Source organism: Notothenia rossii (genome assembly GCF_949606895.1).
Source record: "Notothenia rossii genome assembly, chromosome: 1".
Classification (NCBI taxonomy): Eukaryota; Metazoa; Chordata; class Actinopteri; order Perciformes; family Nototheniidae; genus Notothenia; species Notothenia rossii.
In genome coordinates, this window is record NC_136912.1 from 1,658,148 (window position 1) to 1,668,438 (window position 10,291).

Here is a 10,291-nt window from a genome sequence, read left to right on the forward strand (position 1 = left end):
AACTCTTTAACCTATGATCTAATAAAAATAAAAAATAAATCAAACAATAAAACAATGATATAAATTAAAAAAAATACAAATCTATGTTCTTTCCTGACCTAATGTTAAATTATTTTTCCTACACCAGTTTCACTCAAGAATGTAAACAGTGCCTTTCTGGTAGCTCGCTTTTGTGGTGCGCTTTTTGCTAATTTATCAGGGCACTCGTTCTCTTTCACCCCCTCATGTGCAGGCACCCAGCAGAACTGTAGATCTATGCCGCTTCTGTGCAGTCTTAACAGGCTATGATTCAGCTCTATGAGAATGTCTTCTCTGGTAGTTGTTGTTGATTGTATGCTTTGTAATATGGACAATGAATCTGTACATATAACCACCCTATCTGGTCTGACCTCTTCAACCCACTGCAATCCTATTATGACAGCAGCATTTCTGCTGTATATACTGATAATTGATCAGACGCTCTTTTTAAAATAGATATTTTAAAGTCTCCAACTCCAACACACTCTTCCTTGTTCTTAGAACCATCTGTATACATTTGTAGGTAATTGTAGTACTTTTCGTTCAGATACATACTTGTTTTAATTCCCACTTCATTTATTTGCCACTCTTTTTTCCTTTCTACAATATTCATATCTATTTTAGCTTCTGGGAACAGCCATGGGGGAACACTGCTAAATGGAGTTGCTTTGGCAAACGTGATATTCTCCACTCCATATGCCCTCGTTCTTTCCTTACTCGTCCAGCCAAACCCACGTCCCTGTAATTTTGCATATTCCCAGCAATCCTGTAATATTCTGTCTGAAATATTTTCATCTCCAGTTCCTTGTAGCCTGACCCAGTATGACAGAGCAAGTTTCTCTCTTCTGATCTCCAGCGGTGTCTCTCCTGCTTCTATCAGAACTGCATTGATAGGGGAGGATTTTATCGCTCCAATATACAGCCGCAATGCTTTATATTGTATTCTATCAATTTTTAAAAGCGATGTTTTTGCTGCCGCTCCATACACTATACAACCATAGTCTATTGTGGACCTCAACATTGATCTGTAAATGTCTATTAATGCTTGTTTATCTGCGCCCCAGTTGCATCCAGCTACAGCTCGTAATACATTTAATACCTTTTTGCATTTTGTTTCAACTTGTTTAATGTGCGTTTTCCATGTGTATTTGCTATCAAACCACAGTCCTAGGTATTTGAACTCATTCACCTTTGTCATTGGACGATACCATTTTCTATTTCTAAATAATTGGAAATATCTGCTCCAACCTTTACTCTAAATGTCCTGTCTGTTAAAAAGGCCCTTACCCAATTGAACATTCTCCCTCCAATTCCCATTCTACTCAATTTGATCAGTAACGCATCCCTCCACATAGAGTCATACGCCTTTTCAATGTCAAAGTACACTATTGCCATTATCTCTTTCATTTTCAATGTTTTTTCCACATCATTACTCACTCTTACTAACGCATCTATTGTGGACCGCCCTTTACGAAATCCGCTCTGAAAACTACTCAGCAGCCCTTTCTGTTCCAGTACATGTGAGAGCCTACGGACAATGGTCTTTTCCATCCATTTACGTAGGTGTGATGTAAGAGCTATTGGTCTGTAGTTACTAGGGCTAGCTGTATCTTTCCCTGGCTTATTGAATGGTAGCACGATTGCTGTTTTCCACACAAAGACTCAGCACCATTTTCATAGTTTCCATAGGTAACTGTCTAAACATAGCATAACATAGCTGGTCTTGTCCTGGGGCTGTATATCCTGTATCTTGTAAGGCTATTTTGAGTTCTGACATTGTAAATTCCACATCCAGAGCTGACCTGTTATCCTGTCTCTTCTCCTTCACGTTTTCATTCTCTGCTAGTAACTGCTGTTTTTGCTGCCTATGAATATCACTGAGATGCTCCCCACTATGTACTGCTGCAAGTGTCCTTCCTAACATACCTGCCTTCTCTTTATCTGTCCCTGCCAGCCTCTCGCCATCAACCAAAGCTGGAATTTTAATGGATTCCCTTTTCCCACTCATCCGCTTAAACTTGGACCAGACATCACCTAATTTAACTCCTCTGCAATGGTAGAACAACATTCTCTCCATGCTCTCTTTTTTGTATATGTTATTGTCCTTCGAGCAGCTGCCCTTTTCCTTTGAAACTCTATAACATTATTTTGTGTCATGTTTTTCTTTAATTCTCTAAATGCATTATTTCGGTTTAATAGCCCTGTTGCATTCCTCATTCCACCATGGCACCACTTTCTTCCTACCCTTGGTTGTTGTTTTGGGTATACTGTTCTCTGCTGCATTTACTATATGTTGCGTTATTTGGCTTGTAATGACCTCAATGCTTCCCTCTGATGTTAGCAGGTGTACCAACTCCTAACATATATCATCATTGCACTCATGTATCTAGTTACCGACCAGAGGTCTCCAGCAGACATGGCAGTGTCCAAAGACACTGAACCAGGGCTCCAGGTTTTCTGTTTGATTTCAAAAAAGGTAACATATCATCTAGCTACGAGGGATGCTATTTTGGGACCAGGCTTTGAGGTTGGACACGTGCTGAGACTGAGTAGACGGAGATAGGAGTGAACGTTGAAGTGAGTGCGAGATTGAGAGCAGCTGGTGGAATGGCTTCTTTGAGTCCTGGAGAGGAGGATATGGAAAGTGCATCTGAAGGAGGATGGAATGAAGTAAGGAAAAAGACTTCAAGAAAGAAGATAGACATGTCAAATGACAGTCTTAGTGAATCTGATTCACAGAATGAATTGAAGAGAGTAAAGAAAAGGATTGAGAATGAAGACTGGAAAGTGATTGTGGAGTTTGGTGAGCAATCCGCAGCTAAGCTACATCCATTGGCCTTGACTAAAGCAATTCACAAAGAAATTGGATCGATAAAACAAGCAAGATTTCTGAGCAAAGGACGGATGTTGGTTGAGTTGATTAATGCAAGACAACAGGAAAAGTTACTGAAAATGAAGACCCTGAATGAAGTTCGAATTAAATGCCATGTTCCTGTAGCAAATCGGAAAATACTTGGAGTTATCAGTGGAGTTCCCATAGAAATAGGCATAGAAGAACTCAAGAAGGAAATTAAAGGGGGGAAAGTGACTGTAGTAAAGCGTCTTCCTACTAGGTACCAAGGTAAGATAGTGGATAGTTTGTCTGTTCTTCTTCAGTTTGAAGAAACAATACAACAGAAGATAATGATCGGTTGCATGAGCTTTCCAGTAAGAGAATTCATCCCTAAACCTCTGCGGTGCTTTAAGTGCCAAAGGTTTGGGCATGTGGCAGACAAGTGCAAAGCAACTAAGCCCAGGTGTCCAACATGTGCGGGGGAACATGAATATGGTAGTTGTACTGCAGCAGTCATTGGCTCATTGGTGTCATGTTTTTCTTTAATTCTCTAAATGCATTATTTCGCTCTTTAATAGCCCTGCTGCATTCCTCATTCCACCATGGCACCACTTTCTTCCTACCCTTGATTGTTGTTTTGGGTATACTGTTCTCTGCTGCATTCAGTATATGTTGCGTTATTTGGCTTGTAATTACCTCTATGCTTCCCTCTGATGTTAGCAGGTGTACCGACTCCTCACACCATATCCTACATTTCCCCCAATCAGCTTTAGCAAAGCACCACCTGGTTATTACACCTCCTTCCTGCATATACATTAGTATTCATTTTAGTAAGCACTGGATAATGGTCACTTCCTACTGTGGAGTTATTCAAAACAAACCATTCGCATGTACGAACCAAACAGTTTGATACTAATGCCAGATCCAGGCATGAGACTTTCCCCCTGTGAACATCTACTCTTGTGCCATGTCCATCATTAAGGCATACTAGTGTTCTTTCCTCCTGCATTTCTTCCACTATATTTCCGTTACTGTCTGTATGGTTGCTGCCCCATATTATGTGCGTTGAAATCACCACACCAAACTTCCTTCCTATGTTTATTGCCTGCTATTTCTTTAAATATATCAGTGGTTAGATTTTTACATGGGTTGTATAAATTGATCATCCTAATGTTATATTGTTTCCTAGGGTTGCAGATTTTCACGATAATACAGTCTATATCATCAGGAGATTGCACCTCCCTATATGCCACACCATCTTTGAGAAACGTGGCACACCCTCCACCATTTTGACTATTAGCGCTATCATGCCTTATACAGCTAAATCCTGGAATGACAAAGTCTAATTGAGGTCGTAACCAGGTTTCTTGCACACATATTACCTCAGGGACTACGTCTAGAATAGATCATATATATATTTCTTGAATTCTTGACTATTAGCTATGAGGCTTCTTGCGTTCCACTGTAGTATTTGCAGAACCACGATTAAGGATCTAACCCTCATCCTGATTTTCATTTCCCCCAGCTCCATTTATAGATAGCATTGCATGTATCTGATCTGCTTTAATATCTTTCATGTCTAGGAATTTTCCAGGTGAATTTTCCCTCACTTTTCCACTAGGGGTCTTATTGGTTGTTATTGTTCCCCTTACTTTCTTTATTGCTTCTGCGTATGACACTTTGTTTGTAATCTTAACCCTCTGCACCTCTCTGGCCTCTCTCTGCACTTCACATCCTCCAAATGCAGCACTGTGATCTCCTCCGCAGTTACAACATTTAACCTTCTCACATTTTCCATACTCATGTGTTCCTCCGCATCTCGCACACCTTAGCTGCCCTTTACACTGCTGCGCTGTGTGCCCCATTCATTGACATGCGTTGCACCTGACAGGTTTGGGAATGTACTCCCTAACAGTGAAGTTCAAATATCCCATTTGTACTGCCTTAGATAATGTTCTCTCAAACTGAATGAGGACTGATAATGTTTCTTTGAGTGTGCCATCCCGTTTGCTTTTAAGCCTCGTGACTTCCACTACTTTACCTCCTTTTAATTCACTTTTAATATCTTCCACTGACATGTCCAATGGTACTCCTGAAATTACTCCTCTCAGTTTTGCCATTGCTCCTGGTACATGCTCCTTCATTTTCTCCCCATTCAGTGAGTTCATTCCCAGAATCTTTTCCTGCTGCTGTTTGTTATTGGCATGTATCAAAACCCGCTTGTTGTTCATGAATTTAGCAAATTAAATTTTTCCAATCTCTTTTTCAATTGCTTTGCTAAGTTTAATCGGGTGGTAATGCCCACCATCCTGATTTAATTATATTACAACTTTCCACTCGTGTTCTAGTTCTTTATTCAACATTGCTTGGCTGACACTTTGACTGACTTTTGATTTTTTGCTTTGATTAGCCTTGTCTGCTTCACCCGACCAATCCGACCAACTTCGAGCTCTTACTGAACTATCTCTTTCTCTCAAAGATCTTTTCTTCCTCGCAGGTTTGGATATCATCCATTCCAAATCGTTTCTTTGGCTACCATCTGAGCTGGTCGACATGATGAAACAGTCAATGTACAGTTTATGCAAATCCGCCAAAAATAACAGTCCAATGCCACCGTTTCTGTATGTGTCCGAGTTTTCCGATTCTCTCTCAGCTTTCTGCCACGCGTCTCCGACTTCACTTCCTTCTTCCTATGGTCATTATTTTTTTGCCACACACATTAAATAGGACAATACTTTGAGCATGCGCAGTGTAGTTTTCACAGTCACCGTTCACTTAGACAGTGAGAGGGAGGGGCATGATCGGGTTTTGTCCCACATGGCTCTAAACAGCTCAATAGGCACACACTGTAGACACTAATTAGAAGAACACAGACGAAAACAGCAATATGCAGACGAATCAGATGATTAAACATGATCTTAAAATATATTTTATATATGGGTCATTCCAGAATTGGAGGACATTTCATGTCCCCCATATAAAAAATCTAATAATCCATGCCCAAAATGCTAAAACATGCACTTGTTGTGTTAAACATACTTGTCTTGAGACAAAATGTGTAGAAAATTGTAGAAAAAGTGGTTTCAAAATATTATTTAAATGATCAAATAGCTCTTGAACATCCCCTAAAATGGCATTTTTCTCTTGTCCCCGCTTCTTGGTGACCAACTTGCATGTCAAATATAACATTTAAAATAGGGATTTTATTTACTTTTTTTGGTATTATTCTACTGATATATGTCTCTTGTAATGGTAAAATCTATTTGTTAAATCATAAACATATTTTAAATAACAGTAATTTTGCACAGAAGGTGTGTCCCTCAACATGCGTTCAACCCTGTTACCCAAACCTTTTTAGATTGGCACAGGAAGTGAAAAAACTGTAAGTCAGATGACACAGTGGAAGTGACATCAGCAAGCCATGTGCTAGTGCCATGGGTAGACCAAAACTAAGTCCTCTCTTTTATTTTTCATATTTTTACAATCTTTTCAGTCGTAAAAGAGTGTGGCACTCTGAACCACTCAACCCTGTTACTGATATTACCAGAATAAAGCATATTAATTTCAAAGTTATCTTTCTTGCATTAGATATCCAAGTTTGTCCTTGCCTTGAAAGTAGCATTACATGCTTCATCTAGCAATAATTCCTGAGGTTAAAGGCTCAAATTAGCATTGATTTTCAACCCTTTTACTATAATTAGAGTAACAGGGGTAATTCTTCATTGGAAAATATACATTTGATGCCAAGCTGGGCAAATCACTTTTTTTGATGGTTTATTATCTAGGTGGGGCTGTGCCCTAATGACCATTCGCCACTGGGTGCATGATGCTTTTTATATGATCTGGGTTTCACTCACATGTCACATCAATAGAGATGGATTCAGATCCCAGCAGATTCCCAGCTCTGCAGTAATACTGTCCAGAGTCAGAGGACGGGATGGAGCTGAGGAAAATACGTGGTCCTTCATTGAAAGAAGAAAGGTGTGCATTTCCATCCTCCTTGTACCAGGTGTAGTTAGCTGCTGGGTTAGCATCACTGCTACAGGTCAGAGTCACTGAACTGCCCTCCTCTATCTCAGCAGAGGGACTCACGGACACAGAGGGAGGCTTTGGAGAGTCTGGAGGAGAAGTGTTTAAAGTTATTAACATGGAAGGGTAGATATAACGGCATCTTGCAAATGTCCAGAGACACGAAGCAGGAAACGTTTTTCACAAACACAACGCAACACATTTTAAAGCTCGGAGCATCTGGAGGAGATAACATGAACACATTTCACTTTTAATTCCACGGTGGAAGATGTTTTAATGAAAAATAGTTTAATAAAACACAGAGTGGGTGGTTCACTTGATTCCATCCTTTATCAGAAATCTAAACACTTTGAGGGAACGTGTTAATCTTTATGTCATGAAAGAAGTTTCCTTCATAACTCTCCTTTGTTCTTCTTTCTAGTAGCATCCCTCGTAGCTAGATTATATGTTACCTATTTTGAAATCAAACAGAAAACCTGGAGCCCTGGTTCAGTGTCTTTGGACACTGCTATGTCTGCTGGAGACCTCTGGTGGGTAAATAGATACATGAGTGCAATGATGATATATGTTAGGAGTTGGTACACCTGCTAACATCAGAGGGAAGCATAGAGGTCATTACAAGCCAAATAACGCAACATATACTAAATGCAGCAGAGAACAGTATACCCAAAACAACAACCAAGGGTAGGAAGAAAGTGGTGCCATGGTGGAATGAGGAATGCAGCAGGGCTATTAAAGCAAAAATAATGCATTTAGAGAATTAAAGAAAACCATGACACAAAATAATGTTATAGAGTTTCAAAGGAAAAGGGCAGCTGCTCGAAGGACAATAAAATATACAAAAAAGAGAGCATGGAGAGAATGTTGTTCTACCATTGCAGAGGAGTTAAATTAGGTGATGTCTGGTCCATGTTTAAGCGGATGAGTGGGAAAAGGGAATCCATTAAAATGTCCAGCTTTGGTTGATGGCGAGAGGCTAGCAGTGACAGATAAAGAGAAGGCAGGTATGTTAGGAAGGACACTTGCAGCAGTACATAGTGGGGAGCATCTCAGTGATATTCATAGGCAGCAAAAACAGCAGTTACTAGCAGAGAATGAAAACGTGAAGGAGAAATGACAGGATAACAGGTCAGCTCTGGATGTGGAATTTACAATGTCAGAACTCAAAATAGCCTTACAAGGTACAGGATATACAGCCCCAGGACAAGACCAGCTATGTTATGCTATGTTTAGACAGTTACAGTACCTATGGAAACTATGAAAATGGTGCTGAGTCTTTGTGTGGAAAACAGCAATCGTGCTACCATTCAATAAGCCAGGGAAAGATACAGCTAGCCCTAGTAACTACAGACCAATAGCTCTTACATCACACCTATGTAAATCGATGGAAAAGACCATTGTCCGTAGGCTCTCACATGTACTGGAACAGAAAGGGCTGCTGAGTAGTTTTCAGAGCGGATTTTGTAAAGGGCGGTCCACAATAGATGGGTTAGTAAGAGTGAGTAATGATGTGGAAAAAACACTGAAAATGAAAGAGATAATGGCAATAGTGTACTTTGACATTGAAAAGGCGTATGACTCTATGTGGAGGGATGGGTTACTGATCAAATTGAGTAGAATGGGAATTGGAGGGAGAATGTACAATTGGGTAAGGGCCTTTTGAACAGACAGGACATTTAGAGTAAAGGTTGGAGCAGATATTTCCAATTATTTAGAAATAGAAAATGGTATTCCCCAAGGGAGTGCAGTCAGCCCAATATTATTTAACATCATGGTTAATGATATATTTACATGCTTAGACACATGCATCCAATCGGCTCTGTATGCAGATGATGGGGCTATTTGGATGAGGGGAAGACATGCCGCATACGTAATGGGGAATATAGCTAGAGCGATTATAAAAGTGGAGAGGTGGTCATATAACTGGAGATTCAAAATGTCAGAAAGCAAGTCATGCTACATGGTATTTACAAACAAACGCAAGATTGATGGCCAACAGCTAATACTTTATGATCGTCCAATGACAAAGGTGAATGAGTTCAAATACCTAGAACTGTGGTTTGATAGCAAATACACATGGAAATGCATATTAATCAAGTGGAAACAAAATGCAAAAAAGTATTAAATGTATTGCGAGCTGTAGCTGGATGCAACTGGGGCGCAGACAAACAATATAAAGCATTGCGGCTGTGTATTGGAGCGATAAAGTCATCCCCTATCAATGCAGTTCTGATAGAAGCAGGAGAGACACCTCTGGAGATCAGAAGAGAGAAACTTGCTCTGTCATACTGGGTCAGGCTACAAGGAACTGGAGAAGAAAATATTTCAAACAGAATATTACGGGATTGCTGGGAATATGCAAAATTCCAGGGGCGTGGGTTTGGCTGGACGAGTGAGGAAAGAACGAGGGCAGATGGAGTGGAGAATATCACGTTTGCCAAAGCAACTCCATTTAGCAGTGTTCCCCCATGGCTGTTCCCAGAAGCTAAAATAGATATGAGTATTGTAGAAAGGAAAAAAGAGTGGCAAATAAATGAAGTGTGAATTAAAACAAGTATGTATCTGAATGAAAAGTACTACAATTACCTACAAATGTATACAGATGGTTCTAAGAACAAGGAAGAGTGTGTTGGAGTTGGCATATACATCCCAGACTTTAAAATATCTATTTTAAAAAGAGCGTCTGATCAATTATCAGTGTATACAGCAGAAATGCTGCTGTAATAATAGGATTGCAGTGGGTTGAAGAGGTCAGACCAGATAGGGTGGTGATATGCACAGATTCATTGTCCATATTACAAAGCATACAATCAACAACAACAACTAGGGAAGACATTCTCATAGAGCTGAATCATAGCCTGTTAAGACTGCACAGAAGCGGCATAGATCTGCAGTTCTGCTGGGTGCATGCACATGAGGGGGTGAAAGGGAACGAGTTTGCTGATAAATTAGCAAAAAGTGCACTACAAAAGCAAATAACATTACCAGTTCAACTTGGTAAAGGAGAAGGAAAAGCAGTCATTAAGAAGAAAGGGATGGAGATCTGGCAGAAAAGGTGGGAGAAAGACCAGAAAGGCAAAGAGTATCATAAAGTACAAAAGACAATTACAATTCATATTCATAAAGAAAGAAACAGAAGGGAGGAAATCATGATGGCTAGACTCAGAATAAATCACACGGCTTTGAATAGTTCGCTGTATATCATGGGGAAAAGTAACAGTAACAAGTGTGGGAAATGTGGAGTAAAAGAAGATGTAGAACATATCTTGTTACATTGTGACATCTATAAAGCGGAAAGAGAACAATTAAAGACTAAGGTCTTAGAGGCAGAGAGGGAGTGGAGTGTGGTTGGTGTTTTGGGAACAAAAAGAGAGGGAGTAAGAGCTACCAGAAAGGCACTGTTTACATTCT